A 25,346-nucleotide genomic window follows, 5' to 3' on the forward strand; every position below is an offset into this window, starting at 1 on the left:
ACAATGAAAAGGGGTTTGGTGCGAGACACAGCAAGATGACCATGAATATTCAAGCATACAGTATCCTGGATGAAACTGGGATCCCTTCCCAAATGGATACATCTAAATTACAATACTATTAAATCTACTCTATTAAGAGACTTAGATATAGCTCTGGACATGGCTGGCTTTAAACAACAGGTCATAGAAATTACCTACTGAGTTCCCTGTGTCATTGATCAAATGAGTTCCTGATAGCAGAGATATCAACTCCTAGTGAGGATGGAAAAGATGAAGAGCAAAGGGGAGGAGAAAAACAAGATAGAAGGAGATGAGAAAAAAAAGAACCTGCCTTCAGCTGCAGTCTCCATGCTGTAATCACTGAGTTAGAGACAGTTCCAGATGGATGAAACTTCTCTGACACTCAGCCTTTGCCCTGAAACTTGCCTACTGTAGTATGATCTATTTGCATGTCTTTTCCCGCAAAATGTTCCATTAAGGTTTCTGACATGAGCCTCATAATCACACTGAAATCCAAGAAACTCAGTAGAATGATTCTTTGTGATCTGGTTGAACCCCACTGAGAAAAAAATTCACCTGTGAGACTGCAGGTGCCAATTATCACCCTAGCCTGTACTAATCAAAGGTGAAAATTCTTGGCTCTTTTAGTTTTTCTAAGGAAGTAACATTCCTATTTATTATTCATCTACTTAAATTTTCACGGAAAGCATTAGGCCACCTGTCCAATGTTGACACCTAAGGAAAACTGACACACTGAAAATTAATAATAGCAGGTTGCAATACTTGCAGATTTTCTGAAAACAGAAAAGAAAAAAATCAAGATTAACTCTGATTTGGCTTTTGGTAGCTCTCTCCATAATGCTATTTACTAGAAAGTATTTATGCAGCCTTTGCCCACCCAAATAAATCAGCATATGGATACTTGGATTTAGAAAGATGATAAGTGGGGTGGGCACTGGTCTCTTACATTTTAAAAATAGATTAATGACAGCATTTTTCTGAATAAAGACTTCTTTTTCCTTAAAATTTTCAACTTACAATAGCTAATATACACACGACTTTCAGAAATAGATTTACTACCTACACTATATTGATAGTTCACACACTATAAGCTGCCAATGACATGTTGGTATATGTAAATTGCATATGCACATGCTACTCTGCATAGAAATTGCATAAATGGTCAGGAAACTATTGGAGAAAACCCAAAACTTTGGGGATTGGAAAAGAGGTTTTAAAATGCCTCTTTCCATGGCTGTCTTACTCAAAATTTATCACCATGCCCGTTTTAGTTAGAACATAACACTAAAAGGGCTGTCTTTTGTTTCTGCTACTTGCAAATCAACTACTTAGTTCAGTCGAAATAACACTAACAATAATAATAATAGCTACCATTTATTTAGTGTTTTGCCAGGCTCTCAGCTAATAATGAACTTGTAATATCTCACCATGTTTACAAGAAGCCTTTGATATTAGTAATATTTTTAAACATGAGGAAACTGAGGCAGATAGAAATTATATATTAATTAGCCCAACATCATGCAGTAGTGAACAGTGGAGCTGGGGGTGAACCTGAGTACTTTGACTCCAGAACTCCCTTTTAAACAGTATGCTGTCCTTCACTACCTATCCATACACGTTGATTTAAATATAGATTTGTCACTCAACACTCTTCAAGCTTCACCTTAAGTGACCCTCATTGATTCATCACTTATATTTCAAGACTTCACTATACAGATCACAGAATCTGACCAAACTGAGACTGGCCACTTCCCCACACACCCTGTACTTTTCCCTTTTCCAGCTGTACTAATGGTATTTCCTTAATGCAAAATGCAGTCATGCACTAAGAGCAGAAGGAATTGAAACCAATTTAAAATTTATATACAGATATATAATAATGATAAAGGCTAACATTTATCAAGCAGTTACTACATGCCAAGAACTGTATTAGTCCATTTACATAAATGTATCATGAATGAAATTGTGTGAAATGACACATATAGTTATTGTTACCCCAATTTTCCAGATGAGAAAATCAAATCTTAGGAAGGCTAAGTATTTTGTCTACAACAACCTAACTTATAAGTATTGCATTGGCCAAGAAGTTTTGTGTTTTTTTTTTTTCCTAAGATGGTACAGAAAAACCTGAACAAACTTTTTGGACAACCCAATAATAGAGTCTCAAACTGAACTCCAAGTCAGCCTAACTCTAAGAAGCAAGTTTTCAACCATACATTCTAGGCTACATCTATCCCAAATTTTAATTTCCATTATAGTTGTTTAAACCTAAGTTCTATATCTCCCTGCATGCATGTTCAGTCACTCATTTGTATCTGACTCTTTGTGACCCTATGGACTGTAGCCTGCCAGGCTTCTCTGTCCATGAGATTTCTTAGGCAAGGATACTGAAGTGGGTTGCCATTTCCTTCTCCAGGGGATCTTCCTGACCCAGGGATCAAACCCACATCTCCTGAGTCTCCTACATTGGCAGACAGATTCTTCACCACCGAGCCACCTGGGAGGCCCCCTATATCTTCCTACTAAACCTATACTTCTTAGAACTAAAGCAAGATTTTGCATCTCTGCCCTACCCTCCAATACACACACAGTTCCAAGTACAATGAAGTAAGAAAAGCAAACTAGAGGCAAAGTAAAAAAGTGAAGAGAGTAAAGGCAGAGAATTTCAGAGCAAAATGTCAATTGTGTGACTTCAGTGATACAGAATCCCTGAGAAGAGTGCACTTTCCCTGCCCTTTGAAGCACCGCCTCTGCTAAATGTGCATCACTCTTGTCATGGCTAGACTGACATGGCAGTAGATTATTGCAGAAAGAGCCCATGCACTCCTCTTCTGTACAGCTGTGCCAGAACTATCCCCTAGATGTAAATCTAACCTTAGTTCCAAGAAGTAAATAGTTTAGTAGAAAGAAGGCTATGCCAGAAACATCCCCAGGTGGAAATGGCTCACAACTCCCTCACTTTCTCTGAATGCTGTGAAAAGCACTGTAGTTTGTAAACATATTGGAACCCATTGTTAATTCAGGCTTCTCAGAGATTCAAGCCCCAGAGACTGTATAATCAGTTTAAAATTTTTTAAGGAGTAGGTTTGAAGTGCGATTGGGTGTATCCTCAGTTACACTGCCAGTGGTCAGTCTAAGAAATAGGAATGTAAATTAAAGAAAGTTATTTAAACATACCAGAGCCAGAAGATATTAATAAATTTGAGTGTGATTCTAAAAATGGGCAAAGACTCGAATCAGCAAAATTTAAAACCACTTCTAATTTTATCTGACCCATTCGGTTATATTCTCCTTCTTATGACAATATCAGTCCCTATGGTATTATAGAGAACTAGCATGGGAAGAACAGCAGACTCAAAGTCAAGAGACAAGGATTCAAGGTCAGGTCAGACTGTCATTTAAAGCAGAGTAAACTCCAGGAAGTTATCTAGTCCCTACAAGCCTTATTTTCATATGTACAATAGATATGGCCTGACTTATTGAATTTGTATTCTTAGTACAAAAACCCACAAGAAATACTTTACCATTTGTAAGGTCTATTACATGATATATATTAATCAACGGGGGAAAAACTGTAGCCATACTGTGAAGATAATATGTAATAAATGTTTTTTATTTGATTAAAAGAGAGATTTGGTTTTTTTCTCCCTACCTCCTCCTTTTCTTCTCACTTGACTGCATAATATGTGCCAGATGTTGTATTAGGTGCTGGGAATATAGTGACAAACTAATCAGATAAGATACCTTGTAGGGTAGGGGTTGGGATGACAATAGTGAATGTGTAAATAAATACAAGAATACTTTCAGAGGATGAGAAGTATTATAAATAAAATGATAATGATTACAAAAGAACTTCTTGAGGCAATAACACATGGCTGACAATTGGAAAAATCACCGAGTCTCTAGTATAAAAGAAAAAGTGGAAAGAAAACTCCAGAAAAAAGAGAATAGCAACTGCAAGTCCCTAAAAATGAAGTAATTTTGGCAAATTCAAGAGATAGAAATAAGTCCCCTACAGAAGGAACATAATGAGTGAAGAGGAGGGTATCATGAGGTAGGTTGGTCAGGCAACACATATAGGATGGGTCTTGGAGATTCAGTTTTATTATTTTTTTTTTTAATTTTATTTTATTTTTAAACTTTACATAATTGTGTTAGTTTTGCCAAATATCAAAATGAATCCGCCACAGGTATACATGTGTTCCCCATCCTGAACCCTCCTCCCTCCTCCCTCCCCATTCCATCCCTCTGGGTCGTCCCAGTGCACCAGCCCCAAGCATCCAGTATCGTGCATCGAACCTGAACTGGTGACTCGTTTCATACATGATATTTTACATGTTTCAATGCCATTCTCCCAAATCATGCCACCGTCTCCCTCTCCCACAGAGTCCAAAAGACTGTTCTATACATCAGTGTAAAAGCAATTTAGATTTTAGCCTAAAGGCAGTGAGAAGCCACTGGATAGTTTTAATTAGGAGGGCAACTTAATCGGATTTGCATGGTCAGAATGTTTGATAAGACCAATTAACATGCTAAGTAGCTTCAGTCGTGTCCAACTCTTTCTGACCCCATGGACTGTAACCCACCAGTCTCCTCTGTCCATGGGATTCTCCAGGCAAGAATACAGGAATGGGTGTCCATGCCCTCCTCCAGGGGATCTTCCTTACCCAGGAACTGAACTTGTGTCTTTTACGTCTCTTGCTTTGGCAGGCAAGTTCTTTACCACTAGCGCCACCTGGGAAATCCCAACTAACTGATATGAAGCCCAATGAGGGCCATCTGTCTGCCCAAACATCGTTTGATCTCTGGGATACACCATCCTCATCATCACATCATTTCTCTGAACACTTCAATGGCCCCCTCACTGTCCTTGGCATGAAGACCAGAATCCTCAACATTGCCACAAAGCACTGCAAGGTCTGAACCTTGCATGTCTCTCAACCCCATATGATGGTCCACTTCCTCCTTGCCTTTGCCTTCTAGACCATCTGGATTTAAGGTCTTTGAACATGTGATTCTCCCTATCACCTCAGAAATTTTGCAGATGGTAGTCCTTTGGCCTGGAATACTCTTATTTCCTCCATGTATCTCACCAACTCCTATACTTAAGTCTCATAGAAACTGTCACTTCTTGAGGATGTTTTCCCTAACCTCTATGATGAGATCAAATCTTCTATCCTCTTATTTTACATTCCTATAGAAACACAGTCCTCTCTGTGAAAGTATCTATCACAGTTATGACTTTACACTGATTGGTTTGATTCTTTAATTAATTTGTATCTCCCTTAAGAGGTTGTAAGTGCCTCAGGGACAAAGATTGTATTAATATGCATATTTGCTCTGAAATTCCCAGTATTCAGCACAGTACTGAAATTAAGCAGGAATTAATAAAAAAAAAAAAAATCAACCAGGCAGAAGAAGAAATAAGAAAAAAATGATAACAAACCAAGAGGAAAAAAACAGACAATATAAATAAACTCACATGAGATCCAAGTAATAAAGTTATGAGATACAGACTATATGTTCAAAGAATTGATAGACATAATTAGGAATTTTGACAGGGGACTGGAAACTATTAAAAAGAATCAATGGAAAATCATGTAATTGAAAATTATAATAATCAAAATTAAGAACCCAATGAAGGTTTTTAATAGTACAGTAAATTCAGTTGAAGAGCAAGTTAGTAAACTAGAACATAGGTCAAAAGAAAACATCCAGAATAAACATGTGAAAAATAAATGCATTAAAGGAGAGGTGGGAACCAAATCAATCTGATGATATAGCAAATGTATGAAATAATCTCGCTGAAGAGGATGCAGGGAAAAGTTGCTGACCTAAGTAATGCTGGAAATATATGGAGTCCATAAAACTAAATGCGGAAGAAATTGTACGTAAACACTGTCTTTTGGTTGGTAAAGTTGTGCCCCACAGGGTACAGGTTACCAACTCTGAAATTGCTATACATGCACATTGGATTGAACAACTAGGTAAATGGATAGCAAAAAGCAGGAACAAGTTTCTCCCTGTTGCGGAGTGGGGGTGTTTACAGAAAACCAAGGGGAGGAAGTGAGAACTCCTATATAGCTTAATACAGATGCAGATAGTTGTACTATCTGTATAATAGGTTCAGTTCAGTCACTCAGTCGTGTCCGACTCTTTGCGACCCCATGAATCGCAGCACGCCAGGCCTCCCTGTCCATCACCAACTCCCAGAGTTCACTCAAACTCACATCCATCGAGTCGGTGATGCCATCCAGCCATCTCATCCTCTGTCGTCCCTTTCTCCTCCTGCCCCCAATCCCTCCCAGCATCAGAGTCTTTTCTAATGAGTCAACTTTTCGCATGAGGTGGCCAAAGTACTGGAGTTTCAGCTTTAGCATCATTCCTTCCAAAGAACACCCAGGACTGATCTCCTTTAGAATGGACTGGTTGGATCTCCTTGTATAATAGGTAGATAGACAGGTAGGTAAGTAGGTAGGTAGGTAGATAGATATACCTATGTATATATACATGGCTGGGCTTCCCTGGTGTGGCTCAGTGGTAAAGAATCTGCCCGCAATGCAGGAGAAGCAGGAGATGCGTGTTCCATCCCTGGGTTGGGAAGATCCCCTGGAAGAGGAAATGGCAACCCACTGCAGTATTCTTGCTTGGAAAATTCCATGGACAGAGGAGCCTGACAGGCTACAGTCCATTGGGTCACAAAGAATCAGACATGATTGAGAAACTGAATACACACACACACATTTACATGATTGGTAAACATACATTTATGCCCTTGCTATGTCAGATAAGAGAAACTAGAAGCAATGTCACTTCAGAAGCAATGAGTTCACCAGCAACCTGATTTTGATTTCTAATACCATTATTCAATAAAAGAAACCAGGGCTTCTCAGGGAAATGGTTGATCCCAGGACTAGGGTAGGAAATATTCAGAATAAACTTGGAGGATCTTATAGTAACAGAAATAATGAAGTGCTCCAAAAAAAACCACAAAAACAAAATACTGACAAAGATGGACTTATATCAAAGGAATATGGGAGTCACTGAAAGAGTTCCAAAGGACCAAAGTCAAAACAACTTGAGTAACAAAATAACATTTTAATACAAAGTTGCATTATAACTCAAAATAAAAGTAAATATCCACAACATAAATAAATAACTGAATAAAGAAATAAACGGGAAAAAAGAGAAAAAGCCCTCATGTGGAAGAATTCCAAATAATTTAAGTAGATATTGTTCCCTTGAGGAGTAATATAACTCCACTCCTTAAGTGTGAGTGGGCATAGGACTTCTCTCCAAGGACTATAGTGTAGAAAGATTAAAAAAGAGAAAGAGAGAGATTAAACTTATAGTAAAGAAACTTGACAACCACTAATTCAAAGGATTAAGGTCAACAGTAAAAGTGATGTCAACAAGATAGTATGAACCTGTGATATGACATGATAAAAATAGCATTTTACCTCTGTGGTTTTCCTCCCCAAAGCCCACAACCCCAGTCTAATTATTACAAAAACGTCAGCCAAGATGAATCTCAGAAAATAAGAAAACTATATATAACATGGTATCTTGGATGGAATCCTAGAACAGAAAAAAGACATTAGGTAAAAACTAAAGGAATCTGAATAAATTATGAACTTCAGTTAATGATAATGTGTCAATATTGGTTTATCAGGGCTTCCCTGGTAGCTAAGTTGGTAAAGAATCTGTCTGCAATGCAGGAGACCTAGGCTTGATCTCTGGGTCAGGATGACCCCTAGAGAGGGGAATGGCTAACCATTCCAGTGTTCTTGCCCAGAGAATCCTACAGACAGAGGACCCTGGCTGGCTACAGTTCCTGAGCTCGCAAAGAGTCGGACATGACTTAGCAACTAAACCACTACCACCATTGGTTTATTAATAAATATTGACTGTATAAAATTACTATAATGTCTGGTGAGATTTAAGATCCATGTAGAATTAAAAAGATGTGACAAGAGTGGCACATTAGTTGGGAAGTTGGCAAGCGTGTTCTGAGATGTGGGAACTATATAATTTCCTATGGTTTGTATTTATTCAATAATAATAATGATAATTATAATAAAATTGTATTGTGGTTAAATGCTCATTACTTTCTACACAAGATACCTGCTAAGAACTATAATCCAAGTGTAAGCCCCGATGAGTAACACTGAAGAAGCTGAAGTTGTACGGTTCTATGAAGACCTACAGGACCTTCTAGAACTAACACCTGAAAAAGATGTCCTTTTCATTATAGGGGACTGGAATGCAAAAGTAAGCGTCAAGAAACACCTGGAGTAACAGGCAAATTTGGCCTTGGAGTACAGAATGAAGCAGGGCAAAGGCTAATAGACTTCTGCCAAGAGAACACACTGGTCATAGTAAACACTCTCTTCCAACAACACAAGGGAAGACTCTACACATGGACATCACCAGATGGTCAACACTAAAATCAGATTGATTATATTCTTTGCAGCCAAAGATAGAGAAGCTTTATACAGTGAGCAAAAACAAGACTGGGAACTACCTGTGGCTCAGATCATGAATTCCTTATTGCCAAATTCAGACTTAAATTGAAGGAAGTGGGGGAAAACACTAGACCATTCAGGTATGACCTAAATCAAATCCCTTATGAATATACAGTGGAAGTGAGAAATAGATTTAAGGGACTAGATCTGATATACAGAGTGCCTGATGAACTATGGATGGAGGTCAGTGACACTATACAGGAGACAGGAATCAAGACCATCCCCAAGAAAAAGAAATCCAAAAAAGTAAAATGGCTGTCCGAGGAGGCCTTACAAATAGCTGAGAAAAGAACAGAAGTGAAAAGCAAAGAAGAAAAGGAAAGATATACCCATTTGAATGCAGAGTTCCAAAGAACAGCAAGGAGAGATAAGAAAGCCTTCCTCGGCAATCAATGCAAAGAAATAGAGGAAAACAATAGAATGGGAAAGACTAGAGATCTATTCAAGAAAATTACACATACCAAGGGAACATTTCATGCAAAGATGGGCTCAATAAAGGACAGAAATGGTATGGACCTAACAGAAGCAGAAGATATTAAGAAGAGGTGGCAAGAATACACAGAAGAACTGTACAAAAAAGATCTTCATGACCAAGATAATCATGATGGTGTGATCAGTCACACTCACCTAGAGCCAGACATCCTGGAATGTGAAGTCAAGTCTGCCTTAGGAAGTATCACTAAAAACAAAGCCAGTGGAGGTGATGGAATTCCAGTTGAGCTATCTCAAATCTTAAAAAGACGATGCTGTGAAAGTGCTGCGCTCAATATGCCAGCAAATTTGGAAAACTCAGCAGTGGCCACAGGACTGGAAAAGGTCAGTTTTCATTCCAATCCCAAAGAAAGGCAATGCCAAAGAATGCTCAAGCTTTCGCACAATAGCACTCATCTCACACGCTAATAAAGCAATGCTCAAAATTCTCCAAGCCAGGCTTTAGCAATAAGTGAACCATGAACTTCCAGATGTTCAAGCTGGTTTTAGAAAAGGCAGAGGAACCAGAGATCAAATTACCAACATTCACTGGATCATCAAAAAAGCAAGAGTTCCAGAAAAACATCTATTTCTGCTTTATTGACTATTCCATAGCCTTTGACTGTGTGGATCACAATAAACTATGGAAAATTCTGAAAGAGATGGGAATACCAGACCACCTGATCTGCCTCTTGAGAAACCTGTATGCAGGTCAGGAAGCAACAGTTAGAACTGGACATGAAACAACAGACTGGTTCCAAATAGGAAAGGGAGTAGTACATCAAGGCTGTATATTGTTACCCTGTTTTAACTTATATGCAGGGTACATCATGAGAAACGCTGGGCTGGAGGAAGCACAAGCTGGAATCAAGATTGCTGGGAGAAATATCAATCACCTCAGATATGCAGATGACACCACACTTATGGCAGAAAGTGAAAAAGAACTAAAGAGCCTCTTGATGAAAGTGAAAGAGGAGAGTGAAAAAGTTGGCCTCAAGCTCAACATTCAGAAAACTAATATCATGGCATCCGGTCCCATCACTTCATGGGAAATAAATGGGGAAACAGTGTCAGACTTTATTTTTCTGGGCTCCAAAATCACTGCAGATGGTGATTGCAGCCATAAAATTAAAAGATGCTTAATCCTTGGAAGGAAAGTTTTGACAAACCTAGATAGCATATTCAAAAGCAGAGACATTACTTGGCCAACAAAGGTCCATCTAGTCAAGGCTATGGTTTTTCCAGTGGTCATGTATGGATGTGAGAGTTGGACTGTGAAGAAGGCTGAGCGCCAAAGAATGGATCTTTTGAACTGTAGTGTTAGAGAAGACTCTTGAGAGTCCCTTGGACTTCAAGGAGATCCAACCAGTCCATCCTAAAGGAGCTCAGTCCTGGGTGTTCATTGGAAAGACTGATGTTGAAGCTGAAATGCCAATACTTTGGCCACCTGATGAGAAGAGCTGACTCATTTGAAAAGGCCCTGATGCTGGGAAAGATTTAGGGCAGGAGGAAAAGGGGACAACAGAGGATGAGATGGTTGGATGGCATCACCGACTCAATGGACATGGGTTTGGGTAGACTCTGGCAGTTGGTGATGGACAGGGAGGCCTGGCATGCTGCAGTTCATGGGGTCGCAAAGAGTAGGACACGACTGAGCAACTGAACTGAACTGAACCGAGGAACTGTATATTTTTTATAGTATCATAAACTCCTATCTATAAACTAGAATACCAGTACATGGTCTTTAGATAAATAAGGATTTCCTGGTTTTGGAAGTTGAAGTAAGGGATCTTGCTTTAATATCTATTAATATTCATAAGAAGTCTAACATATTTCAAAAGCCACCTTCCTTTCCAAAAAAAAAAAAAAAACCCACAAGTTCTTTTGATTGCCAGCTCTGCTTCTGAATTTGTAAATTTCAACTTACAAACAAGTTTTAGAAAAAGTGGGTAAAGTATGCTGTGCATATGTGCTAAATCACTTCAGTCATGACTGACTCTCTGCAACCCTATGGACTGTAGCCTGCCAGACTCCTCTGTCCATGGGATTCTATAGGCAAGAATACTGGAGTGGGTTGCCGTGCCCTCTTCCAGGGAATCTTCCTGACCCAGGGATCAAACCTGCGTCTCTCAGGTCTCCTGCTTTGGCAGGTAGATCCTTTACCACTAGCGCCATCTGAGAAGGCCCTAAAGCATGGTGTACTCATGTACTATTCCTCTAAAGAACAGAATGGGAACCTTAAATTCTCAACTGCAACTTGGTTACCAGGTTGCATCATCGACATGATACAGTTAAATGAAGCAAGACACTGAAATGAAATTCCTTTCACATTTCATAGAACACAGGGATTGTGTGTTTTTCCCCCCTGGAGGGGGTAAAGATTGAATGTAATATTTCAATCATACCCAAAAGAACATGAGTTAATATTTCATAGCTACTTAATCCACTCATTCAGAGACGGTAATGCAAATGTTCAAATATTTATGCTTCGTAGGCAAAACATGGTGCCCTGAATTATTGTATTGTACTCTCTTATGCCACTGACTTATGATTCATTTCAGATCAGGTAACCAGAAAATCACTGTATTCAGCAGGGGAGCACTAGCAATAAACTCTTTATACTCACAATCCTTTCATTTTTATTCACACATGAGCCTGATCTGCCTCCTCGAAAAAAATTAAAATACCTACCAAAGTTATTGATTAAGGAAGGGATTAGTATAAAAATATACTACGTATTTAATTGATCTAATTGCAATTTCCAATCTACATTATATAAAATAACTCAAAGTCCCTTGTAAGAAGAGTGATTTTGCTGTAATAGCCTGTTATTCTCAGACATGAGTCCTTCAATAAAAAGTCACCAAATCAACCATAATGAAAATCATACACTGAGTTTTCAACCTCACCCTTTAATGCTCCTGAAGAGCATTTAGAGAGCATGAGTAAGGTCAGAGAGGAATTGCATTATTTGGAATGTTTTTTACTCATTTAGTTCCCTTCTTTCTACTCTGACTACCCCCGGGCTATCAAAGCAGGAAATTAGGTTCAGACAAAAATTTAAGACCATTCACAGTGAATTTCAGAGTTAAAAAGAGGATGTAGGCACCATACATAACTTGAGAGGAGAATCTGTCCCATTCTACACTGTAGTAATTTCAAAGTGTGAAGAGTAGGATACAAGGATGAGAGCTCATCACCTCCCACTGCCAGCCTCTGTGCACACCAATCCAGCGGTTCTCCTCAGAGATATCAGTCAATTCAGTTCAGTCCCTCAGTCGTCTCTGACTCTTTATGACCCATGGACTGCAGCACACCAGGCCTCCCGGTCCTTCACCAACTCCCAGAGTTTACTCAAACTCACGTCCATTGGGTTGGTGATGCCATCCAACTATCTCAGCCTCTGTCATATCCTTCTCCTCCTGCCTTCAATCATTCTCAGCATCAGGATCTTTTCAATGAGTCAGTTCTTTGCATCAGGTGGCCAAAGTTGGAGCTTCAGCTTCATCATCAGTCTGTCCAATGAATATTCAGGACTGATTTCCTTTAGGATTGACTGGTTTGATTTCCTTGCAGTCCAAGGGACTCTCAAGAATCTTCTCTAACACCACAGTTCAAAAATATCCATTCTTCAGCACTCAGCTTTCTTTATGGTTCAACTCTCACAGCCATACATGACTACTGGAAAAACCATAGCTTTGACTAGATTGTTGACAAAATAATGTCTTTGCTTTTTAATATGCTGTCTAGGTTGGTTATAGTTTTTCTTCCAAGGAGCAAGCACCTTTTAATTTCATGGCTGTAGTCACCATCTTCAGTGATTCTGGAGTCCAAGAAAATAAAGTCTGTCACTGTTTCCATTGTTTCCCCATCTATTTGCCATGACTGATGAGACCAGAGGCCATGATCTTAGTTCTTTTGAATGCTGAGTTTTAAGCCAGCTTTTTCACTCTCCTCTTTCACTTTCATCAAGAGGCTCTTTAGTTCCTCTTCACTTTCTGTCATAAGGGTGGTGTCACCTGCATATCTGAGGTTATTGATATTTCTCTCTACAATCTTGATCCTCAAAGATATATTTCTTCCTTTATCTCCTCAATAACCTAAACAATCTGATAGCACTGAGGGACATTTTTAACCCATGTATTTTCATCAAGTACCTTTTGATACGGGCTTCCCTGGTGGCTCTTCAGTAAATCTGCCTGTAATGCAGAACACCCAGGTTCAACCCCTGGGTTGGGAAGATCCCCTGGAGGAGGGCATGACAACCGATTCTAGTACTCTTGCCTAGAGCATGCTGTGGACAGAGGAGCCTGGCAGGCTGCAGTCCATAGGGTTGCACAGAGTCAGACATGGCTGAAGTGACTAAGCAGCAGCACTATCCCTGGATATGAATGGCTCTGAGAAGGACACTTAAACTCTCTGGAATCCTTCTCAATAATGTGTAATCTCAGTCAAATTATCATCAGACATTGAGAGGCATGAATCAAAGTAACTGACCAATACTCTCAAAAGTGTCAAGGTCCTAAAAGTTAAGGAAAGACTAAGTTACTATCACTGGAGAAGGCAGTGGCACCCCACTCCAGTACTCTTGCCTGGAAACTCCCATGGATGGAGGAGCCTGGTGGGCTGCAGTCCATGGAGTCGCTAAGAGTCAGACATGATTGAGTGACTTTACTTTCATTTTTTAGTTTCATGCATTGGAGAAGGAATGGCAACCCACTCCAGTGTTCTTGCCTGGAGAATCCCAGGGACAAGGGAGCCTGGTTGGCTGCCATCTATGGGGTCGCACACAGTTGGACACGACTGAAGCGACTTAGCAGCAGCAGTAGCAAGGTACTATTACAGATTGGAAGATACCATAGAGACATGACTACTAAATGCAGCATAGGACTCTGGATAGGATCCTCTGAAAGAAAAAGGATATTTTGGGGAAAGAATGGTTAAATCCAAATAAGGTCTGTAGTTTTGCTAATAATATTATACTGTTAATGTCTTAGTTTGGGTAAATGTTTTAAAGTTGTATAAAATGCTAATGTAAGGAGAGGCTGAATGAAGGGAGACAGGGTATTGTATTATTTCTCAACTTTTCTTTCAGACTTAAATTATCTCAAAAATTTAAAAAGTAACTATTATAAAAAAAGAAAAAATCATATACTGTGATGTTTTAAAAAAAAATTTTAAATCATACATTGTGATGAAGGAAAGAGATTTTAATCTCAAGAGATACTTGGGAAGTTTCAAAACTGCTGACTAGTTCCTTGGTAAATATGAATTATTCATTTGAATAATTCTGATGCACAGAGTCAGAAGATGGCATAATATGATGGTTAATAACATGGACTTTAAGATCAGCTATATCTTAGTTTAAACCTTCATTTGACCACTGATTAGCTATGTCACATTACCTAATGTCTCTGAAACTCAATTTTCTCACATGTAATAGTGGGGTATAAATAGTACCAACTTCACAGGGTTGTTGTGAAGGTTACTATACATAAAGCAGTGGTCACCAACGTTTTTGGCATCCAAGACTGGTTTTATGGAAGACAATTTTTCCATGGATGGGGCAGGATGGTTCATGTGGTAGTGGAAGCTTTGGGGAGTGGCAGATGAGGCTTCACTAGCTCATGGCTACTTACCCCCTGCTGTGAGGTCTGCTTCCTAAGAGGCCAGGGACTGGCAGCAGTCCATGACCCAGGGGTCGAGGACCCCAACTTAAAGTTCTTCAGTTCAGTTCAGTTCAGTCGCTCAGTTGTGTCTGACTCTTTGCGACCCCATGAATCGCAGCACGCCAGGCCTCCCTGTCCATCACCAACTCCCGGAGTTCACTCAGACTCACATCCATCGAGTCAGTGATGCCATCCAGCCATCTCATCCTCTGTCGTCCCCTTCTCCTCCTGCCCTCAATCCCTCCCAGCATCAGAGTCTTTTCCAATAAGTCAACTCTTTGCATGAGGTGCCCAAAGTACTGGAATTTCAGCTTTAGCATCATTCCTTCCAAAGAAATCCCAGGGCTGATCTCCTTCAGAATGGACTGGTTGGATCTCCTTGCAGTCCATGGGACTCTCAAGAGTCTTCTCCAACACCACAGTTCAAAAGCATCAATTCTTCGGTGCTCAGCCTTCTTCACAGTCCAACTCTCACATCCATACATGACCACTGGAAAAACCATAGCCTTGCCTAGATGGACCTTTGTTGGCCAAGTAATGTCTCTGCTTTTGAATATGCTATCTAGGTTGGTCATAACTTTCCTTCCAAAGTAAACATATCCTTAAAACCTCTTCTAAGAAGAAATAAATGTCTTTCAGAATTATCTTTACTCTAAATGCAAACTAAATTAGATTTTTCATTACTGTCTCTGGGGTCTGTCATGCATTTTTGTCTTGTAAAGAAGACACTTTAAAATCTCTCAGGGGCTTCCAGAGACACATTCCTTTGGCAGAAATCTTTCTTAGGAAATTCACCCCAAATTCTTAATAACTTCCACATTCGGATACTATGACCAAACACAAGATCAGAAAGAGCACTGTCATTGCTTTTAACAGTTCCCTTATACAGCATCATGGTTTCTAAGTGCTTTTAAGTGCATTCTTTTAATTGATTCTCATAAAAACTCTTAGAGGCCTTCTAGAAAGTATTATCATCCCCAGTTTGCAGATAAGGCAACCGAGGCTCAGCCAAAAATTACACAATCAGTAAGCCACAATTTAAGACTCTTGTTTCATTCAACAAGCACTTATCGAGTATCCCCCATGGGTTCTCTCTGCCCTGTGTACTCCTCCTCAGCCCCACATGCTTGCTCTTATCATAAGGAAAGTGAAAGAAAGTGAAGTTGCTCAGTTGTGTCCGACTCTTTGCCACCCCATGGACTGTAGCCCACCAGGCTCCTCTGTCCATGGGGTTCTCCAGGCAAGAATACTGGAGTGGGTTGCCATTTCCTTCTCCAGGGGATCTTCCTGACCCAGGGATTGAACCTGGGTCTCCCGCATTGCAGGCAGACACTTTACCCTCTGTGCCACCAGGGAAGTCTACCTGCTTATCTGAATCCACCTCTGGACCATAATCTCCTTGCAGGCAAGCATTTGCCCTGCCCTAGTTATATGCCTAGTACCTAGGCCCCCCACCAAAAGGCACTCAATAAACACTTATGGAATAGATGAATGGGGACAAAATAAAAAAATGGTGAGGAAGAATGGGTAAAAGGGACAAATTAATTGTTTTGGGTGAATGCAAATTATATCATCTTTTTCCAGATCTTAGCACCTTATAACACAATTCTTCTCAGCAGACAGCAAGGCTGTTGGGAGATTAAAACACTACTCTCCTGAGAAAGGAGCAAAGCCTATCACTGAGATCAGTCAACAGGACTAGATGATTGTGAAGAAGCATGAAACGAAGTCTGCTTATTGTTCCACTTTCCAAATAAAGCTGTTCACCTGCACAAGTTTCCATTCTGACTATGTCACATTCCTTAGGCAAGTCTAACTTCCTCCAAAGAAAAGGACAGAAGTGACAACCTCTGACTTAAAGTTACCAAACTAAAGGGAACCAAAGCTCCTAAATGAAAGGAAGAGAAGTTCATTGACTCTGGGGTGGAGGATTACTGAAACAGACTCCCAGGGGACATTGGGAAGTCACCCCCTGAAAATTTTCAAGAAGACCATGGAAATCCATGTGAAATATTTGCCTTCCTGAGTCCTTCTCAGCTGTAGCATCTTACTACCTACTTCTCTCATTACCCTATACTCTTAACCAATATTATTGCTCCTGCTTCCTTCCTTGCAACATCTTTTTTCAGTCCATAGCCATCTGGTTGCACAGTCTCCACCTTCAGAATCAGAACCAAAAAACATGTGCAGAACTTGTGGTTTTTCAGAAAGTTGGCAGAGAATGTGTTCTCCATAGTGATGGTATCAATTTCCCCATGTGGGAAAAATGCCAGTTGCTAGTAACAGTATCTGATGCTAAGCAACCAGACTGGTTCCAAGAGGCACTTTGGTGTCTGAAAAGAACACCAAACAAGAATTTGAAGACACATTTATGGCCTGATGCTTTCAAACACTTCAATGTGACCTCAGATAAATCACTCAGTTCTCTGATGCTCTGTCTTGTTTTTCACCTCTAAAGCAAGCATGGGCTCTTCCAGACCCTATATGCTAAGTTCTTGTCTGCTACTTACAACTGTCCCTGGGGGTGGAGGGGGATGAGGGCTCATGATTAAGAACTCTTGACAACCACAGAGCTTTCTCTTCCAGACTAATTAACAGCATGGCTTGTTTGTTGTTGTTTTTTCCTGTTCCAGAAAAACTAGGAAACAAATAGAACAGGATTAGGGGAGACAACCTGGGTCAACATTGAGGGAAAATATGTATCAATCAACATCAAAGACTTTGTCTAGAAAAGGATAAAGAATAAGAGAAAACATTTGTAATCGCTAGTAAAACAAAAGTCACAAAAGAAAAATTCTATGAAGTCATTTATGTTTAACCTGCTCTAAATAAAAATAACCAACAGATAAGTTCACTGTTTGGACCATCTTTATCCGATAAGCATACGTCTAAATCCTGGCACCATCTGCTCAACTGAAATTTTGTACTCTGTCAATAAGCCACATCACAATGATGATAGCAAGGAAAGCAGCCTCGTGGAGTAGGATCTACATAATGACCTTCTTGAATGGGATGAGAAACCAGAGCCACACCAACTTGGTTAGACCTTATTTTAGTGTTTTATGTCCACCCCAATTAAGACCCATTAGAGGCATGTGACTGACAAAGTCAAGCAGGCAGACTTCCATAGCAGAAGAAATATCTGGGGCAGGGGCCCAAAACACCCAAGGACCTTGGATTGATGAGAAGGAACACTGAAAGTGGAAAATCAAAGCAGAGATTCAACAGTATTTCCATCTATCTAGGGCTAGTTATTGATATCTAGCCACCTGATCTACTAATCATGGGGCATTTTTCAGTGGGGAACAGGCAAGCCATTAAAACATAGTTAAGTAGTGAGATAGCCATTGTCAATTTGATAAATCCTTAAATTTTGAGACTTTTAAGATCACCTAAAGTCCTTACCTTACAAATGAGGAAACTGAGGCCCACAGGGTTAAGCAACTTTCCCAGGTCAACACCCAGTTAGTAGCAGAACAAATCTCCTTCCTCCCAAACCATTGCTTATCCCGTGATGCCTTCTAGCAGCTAACAGCATCTGTATTTAACTTCCCTTTCTTCCTCACACACATACCAAAAAAGTCATGTGCTTTTCAAACTATTCATCCTAATGGATTTTCTAAATTTCCCTACTATAGTACTATCTTACAAACAAGCTTCTCTAAGATGGTGTCTTTCATACTCTTCAGCTCTGTTTCATGAAATATGAGTTGTTCATATTTTATATTACCTCTACACCACTATGAGAGAGCTATGTCCATGATTTTTAGCTAAGTATAATTAATTACATGATCTTTACTGTGCTTTATTCTAGACATACCAGACTACCTTCCAATTTCATATAATTCCCTTCAAAGTTTCATGACTTTGCACATGCTGTTCCTTCTGCCTGAATAGCTTTCTTCCCCATTCCAGAAGCCCCATCCACCAACCCAAATACTGTTCATTTCAAAAGACCCAACTCAAATGTTCCCTCTTCTTTGGAGCTATCCCTGATTTCATCCAAAAGGCAGAATTGATTTCTCCCTCTGCATTTTTTTGTGTGCCTTAGATACAGTATTTATTCATCATCTGGTAATTAGTTGTATCTGTATTTGTGTCTTCACTAGAGTATCAGCATTTCATGTTCCAGGGTTTTATGTATCTTCAGCATCTAACAGTGCTTGGCATGCAGGAGGACCTAGGTAAAAGTGTTATTGTCTAATGCTGTCAATCCTGTAACAGAGTCATTGCCAAGATCTATGCCATTTTCCTTTTTCTAGAATCTATACATTGAAAATGACTTTTTTTTTTTTTTTAATTTCAGCTGCACTGGGTCTTCCCTGTGGCACACAGGCTCTCTAGTTGTGCTATGTAGGCTCTAGAGCAAGTGGGTTCTGTAGTCGCAGTGCATGGGCTTAGCTGTAGTATGTGGGACCTTAAATCCCCAATCAAGGGTCAAACCCAGGCTCCCTGCATTGGAAAAGCAGAGCCTTATACATTGGGCCCCCCGAGAAGTCCCTGACAATGACCTTTTGATATAAAAATTACTATGGTAAGTATCGGGTCTGTGATAAAACTGGGGATACAAAGAAAGAATAAGGATGTTCAAAATAATAAGTTATTTAAACTCTTATGGTGGGTTTTGTGCCCTTTAAAATAAGAATCGACATTTAAGTGTTTTTGAAGAGCATGAAAGCCTTTTCCTTAGGCATAATTTCAAAAGAGAATCTCAAAATACCTGTCTGTAATTTGATAAGAAAGAGAGATTATTATGCTATAATTCTCAATGTAAAAACTAAGTAATAATAATCTCTCACTTCTGTAACAACAATAACAATAATAAAAGCTAATATTTACTGAGGGCTTACCATAGCCAGGTATTTTGCTAAGCACTTTATATTTGTAATTTCATTTAACGTTCTTAGCAACTCCATAAAGTACATACTATCATCATTTCCATTTTATAGATGAGGAAACTGAGATATCAAGGGTTTAAGGAACTGTGTGCACAATGTCAAATAAGAAATAAGTGACAGAGTGAGGGTTTGACCCAGTTGACTGACTCCACAGCTCCTGCTGTAAATATAACCATGGAAACAAAGAACTCAACTCAGCAAATTTACTGAAGATCAAGGACTTTATCCTCTATTAGCTATGACAGAGAAGCCACACCCTTAGGAAGGGAAGCAGAATTTGCCCTCCTCCCAAATATATCTGTTTGGTGAAATGATTATTTTAGGCTGATTATCTTCAAAAAACAACAGGTATAGAAAAAGCTCTAAAAACTTAGATGTTAACATTTTCAAAGATACATTTACATTTATAAAGGAAATCTCTATTTATAAGGGTGTTTCTCTCTCTTTATCAGGAAGAGGATTATCAAATCTCTTGAAATTCTTATCGATGGAGAAAGCAAGGACTTAAATCTGCATAAAATCTTACCACTGTATGTTATGCTTTGCCTGATTGTTGTTGCTATTCAGTTGCTCAGTTGTGTCCAACTCTTTGCAACCCCATGGACTGCAGCATGCCAGGCTTCCCTGTCCTTCACTATTTCCTGGAGTCTGCTCAAATTCATCTCTACTGAGTCAGTGATGCCATCCAACCATCACATCCTCAGTCACCCCCTTCTCCTCCTGCCCTCAATCCTTCCCAGCATCAGGGTCTTTTTCATCAAGTTGGCTCTTTGCATCAGGTGGCCAATGTATTGGGACTTCAGCTTCAGCATCGGTGCTCCCAAAGAATATTCAGGTTTTGCCTTTAATTGGTTTCCCACACTCCCTACCCTCATCTTCTTTTATCTTTAGCTGAAGATGGTATTATAGATGATGGGTTGGGCCATTTCAGGAGTTACTCAGTTTTCCTGGGTATCTCCCATGTACATATTATGATAGTTTTGTTTCTTTTCCTCAAGTTAATCTATCTTTTATTACAGAGGGTTCTGAGCCAAGAACCTCAAAAGATAAAAGGAAAATTATTTTTCCTCCCTTCACTTGAGAGAGGCACTAGAACCTTCAAAGAAATAGGAAGCTAAGACTTTTATCAACCCAGAGGAATAATGGATTGTTACATTGAATGGATTGTTATTAAAATCACTCAATCAGTAGACTAAGCTTTATGCATAAAAACAAGATTATCATCCACACAAAATGATCCCTCCTAGCATACACTGAGAACATTTTTTCCATCATCTGGGTGTGCTTGTGTACTTTCATGGGATAGAAATTGAGCTGGACTTTAGTGAGGCTATTGTGTATATTTCCTGGCAATCATTTATTTATTGCTTATTGGACAGCTTTATTCTTTCATCAGAAGAGACAGTGATGTACTTCTATTTTCATTTGGAGAGAGAGGAAAAGACTGAGGTCCCTTTAGGGAGAGATTGGTTTCTTGCCCATCTCAGTAACTCATTTTTTTTTAATCACAATAACTTTTATCTTTGGAAAAGAGAGGGATTCTGAGGTATACAGTTTATATATGTATCAACTTCTTTTTACAATACTTTATAGTTTACTAAATGTTCCCCTGTAGTCATCATCTTATTTGAGCCATACAACAACCTACTAAGGTAGGTAAGTTTGTTCCCATTTTTCACAGGAAAGCCTGACTCAGCTGTACACCTTGGCTCACAAAGCTGGTAAGTAGCACAAATAGGGTATAAGACTCAGTCTCGTCCTTCTGATTCCATGAAACAGCCATTTGTCTTTGTGATTTGAGTGAAACTTCTTACAAACTACCTCATTGGTTAAGCATCTCTCATGTTACCTAAATAGTTTGTGATCCCTGGGATGGAGAAGGTATTCATGTAAATAGTAATTATTCAAGCAAGACAGATTGAGTGGGGAAAAAATGTGTGAGGCTTTTATATATCACACTTCTCCAGAGTGAAATCCTGAACTGTTTCTAATGGAGTGAGGTTCAGGAGCAACAGCTTAAGAGATAGATGGCCACAGTCTCTACCAAAAAGAGAGGTTTGAACAATTCATCTTGACTTTTGAATTTGGAACATCCAAGAGAAACATCAAAAGCAAAAATGATTCATTTCCTCCCCATTACTGAGATGTGGTTATAATACGACACCTGTTTTGCATCAGGTAACCAGGAATGCAAATGCTTCTGTACAAAAGCAACCTACACTAATTGAAGATTATATTCTTTACAACAGATCATCTCCTCCTGCTCATTTATTTAAATTTGTTTTTGCCTAAGCAGAAAATATTACACTTCTGTTTTAATCCTTGAAGACTTTTGTCTAACAAATACTATAGCTTCCTGGATGCAAAGCAAATACTGCAGAGATTAAATGATGAGTACTCATTAGGGTTGTTTTAATACTCCCTTGTCTCCCTCCCCTTCCCTAGGATTGACTGCCTGGACAGGAAATGATTTATCACAACCAGATAAAACCAGTCAGCACAATTCAAACACCTGGGCAATTTTGCCTTATCTTCCTAGGTAAGCTGGGTTTCTTTTATGTTCATTATCTGTCCTGTTTATGGAAGATCAAAAACGTGTAAAACAAACAAACAAAAAAACCCAACTAGAACAATGGATTCCATTTAAAGTGCAAATAATGCAGCAGTCCTTTGGGGATGGGACTAAGATAGAACCTAAAGCCATTATCACTAAACTCTTGGATTTTTACAATAAAAATTAAAAGAGGTGGATGGGGAAAAGAATAAAGAATTGTGAGGAGGACTGACATGCAAGCTTCACACATCTCTTTGCTTTCATCTTTCTCTCTTTTCCAGGCTTAGGGAGAAAGCTCTCATAGATAAGACTCCTATAAAACTCGGCTGGAAAACAGAGTTGACCTCGATGGAATCAAGCCCTCACAATGTAGACTTCAATATCTTAAGATAATAAATTTAAAAAAAGAGTCAGTATTTCTCCTGGGACTGAAGAAAAGTGACAAAGATCACAATCTTCATCTCCACTTGTGCCTACAAGAACAACACCAGCAAAGTTAACTTTCACAATTGACATCACTATCTTTTATTTAATGGTTGATATGGCTTTCGTTATGAAACTGGAGACCCATTCAAGTGGGTACCTGCAAAGCATGTATCCAAATCAGGAAGACACTACTCTACAATGATTAAAAAACAATGTTCTGCCAGAAACAAAGGTTCCATGCTTCCGGTCGGGGATGAAAAGATACAAAATCTCAGGGTTCACAGGGTTCCTTTAAACAGAGGCTGCTAAAGCTTCACTTTCCAAGATAGTAGCCACTTGTCATTTGCAACTATTGAGCATGTGAATATGGCAAGTGAAACTGAAGAACTCAATTTTTAAAATTAATTAATTTATTTTAATTGGAGGCTAATTACTTTATTATTTAATATAATATTGCGGTGGTTTTTGCCATACACTGACATGAATCAGCCATGGGTGTACATGTGTCCCCCTGTCCTGAACCTCCCACCCACCTCCCTCCTCATCCCATCCCTCTGAGTTGTCCCAGTGCACCGGCTTTGAGTGCTGTTTCATGCATCAAACTAGGACTGGTCATCTATTTCACATATGGTAATATACATGTTCAAAAGCATCAATTCTTTGGTGCTCAGCCTTCTTCACAGTCCAACTCTCATCCATACATGACCCCTGGAAAAACCATAGCCTTGACTAGACGGACCTTTGTTGGCAAAGTGATGTCTCTGCTTTTGAATATGCTATCTAGGTTGGTCATAACTTTCCTTCCAAGTAAGTGTCCTTTAATTTCATGGCTGCAGTCACCATCTGCAGTGATTTTGGAGCCCCCAAAAAAATAAAGTCTGACACTGTTTCCACTGTTTCCCCATCTATTACCCATGAAGTGATGGGACCAGATGCTTTTGAACTGTGGTGTTGGAGAAGACTCTTGAGAGTCCCATGGACTGCAAGGAGATCCAACCACTCCATTCTAAAGGAGATCAGTCCTGGGTGTTCATTGGAAGGAATGATGCTGAAGCTGAAACTCCAATACTTTAGCCACCTCATGCGAAGAGTTGACTCATTGGAAAAGATTCTGATGCTGGGAGGGATTGGGGGCAGGAGGAGAAGGGGACGACAGAGGATGAGATGGCTGGATGGCATCACCGACTCAATGAACATGAGTTTGGGTAAACTCCAGGAGTTGGTGATAGACAGGGAGGCCTGGCGTGCTGCGATTCATGGGGTCACAAAGAGTTGGACACAACTGAACAACTGAACTGAACTGAATATACATGTTTCAATACTATTCTCTCAAATCATTCCATCCTCACCTTCTCCCACAGAGTCCAAAATCTGTTCTTTATATCTGTGTCTCTTTTGCTGTCTCACATATAGGTTGTTGTTACCATCTTTCTAAATTCCATATATATGCATTAATATACTGTATTGGTGTTTTCTTTCTGGCTTACTTCACTCTGTATAACAGGCTCCAATTTCATCCATCTCGTTAGAACTGACTCAAATGTGTTCTTTTTAATAGCTGAGTAATATTTTATTGTGTATATGTACCACAACTTTCTTATCCATTCATCCGCCAATGGACATCTAGGTTGCTTCCATGTCCTAACTATTGTAAACAGTGCTGTAATGAACATTGGGGTACATCTGTCTCTTTCAATTCTGGTTTCCTTGGTGTAAATGCCCAGCAGTGGGATTGCCAAGTAGGTAGGTGTCTTTGGAAGGAATGATGCTAAAGCTGAAACTCCAGCACTTTGGCCACGTCATGCGAAGAGTTGACTCATTGGAAAAGACTCTGATGCTGGGAGGCATTGGGGGCAGGAGGAAAAGGGGACGACAGATGATGAGATGGCTGGATGGCATCACTAACTCAATGGACATGAGTTTGAGTGAACTCCAGGAGATGGTGATGGACAGGGAGGCCTGGCATGCTGAGGTTCATGGGGTCACAAAGAATTGGACACGACTGAGCGACTGAACTGAACTGAACTGATGGCAGTTCTATTTCCAATTTTTTAAGGAATCTCCACACTATTCTCCATAGCGTCTGTGCTAGTTTGCATTCCCACCAACAGTGTAAAAGGGTTCCCTTTTCTCCACACACTCTTCAGCACTTATTGTTTGTAGACTTTCTGATAGCAGCCATTCTGACTGGCGTGAGATGGTAGGTACCTCATTGTGGTTATTATTTGCATTTATCTGATAATGAATGATGTTGAGCATCTTTTCATGTGTTTGTTATCCATCTGTATGTCTTCTTTGGAGAAATGTTTGTTTAGTTCTTTGGCTTATTTTTTGATTAGGTCATTTATTTTTATGGTATTGAGCTATATGAGCTGCTTGTATATTTTGGAAATTAATTCTTTGTCAGTTGCTCTGTTTGCTATTATTTTCTCCCATTCTGAAGGCTATCTTTTCACCTTGCTGATAGTTTCCTTCATTGTGCAAAAGGTTTTAAGTTTAATTAGGTACCATCTGTTTATTTTTGCTTTTATTTCCAATATTCTGGGAGGTGGGTCATAGAGGATCCTGCTGTGATTTATGTCAGAGAGTGTTTTGCCTATGTTTTCCTCTAGGAGTTTTATAGTTTCTGGTCTTACATTTAGATCTTTAACCCATTTTGAGTTTATCTTTGTGTATGGTGTTAGAAAGTTGAAGAACTAAATTTTTACATTTTATTTAATTTTAGTGATTTAAAAATTTTAAAAACTGAAGTCCTAAAAAATATTCAGAAATATATTGAAAA

The 25,346-nt window shown here is 39.4% G+C and overlaps 1 protein-coding gene and 1 long non-coding RNA gene across 3 annotated transcripts in view; one reads left to right on the forward strand and one right to left on the reverse strand.

Moving 5' to 3' along the window:
* Positions 1 to 25,346, reverse strand: part of KCTD16 (potassium channel tetramerization domain containing 16) — a 312,930-nt gene that overhangs the window by 261,537 nt on the left and 26,047 nt on the right. The window lies entirely within an intron of this gene.
* Positions 21,171 to 22,556, forward strand: LOC123335057. The gene is made up of 3 exons (XR_006553332.2): positions 21,171 to 21,305; positions 22,030 to 22,123; positions 22,420 to 22,556. It is a non-coding gene; the product is annotated as an uncharacterized LOC123335057 (long non-coding RNA).

This window comes from Bubalus bubalis, chromosome 9, assembly GCF_019923935.1.
Source record: "Bubalus bubalis isolate 160015118507 breed Murrah chromosome 9, NDDB_SH_1, whole genome shotgun sequence".
NCBI lineage: Eukaryota > Metazoa > Chordata > Mammalia > Artiodactyla > Bovidae > Bubalus > Bubalus bubalis.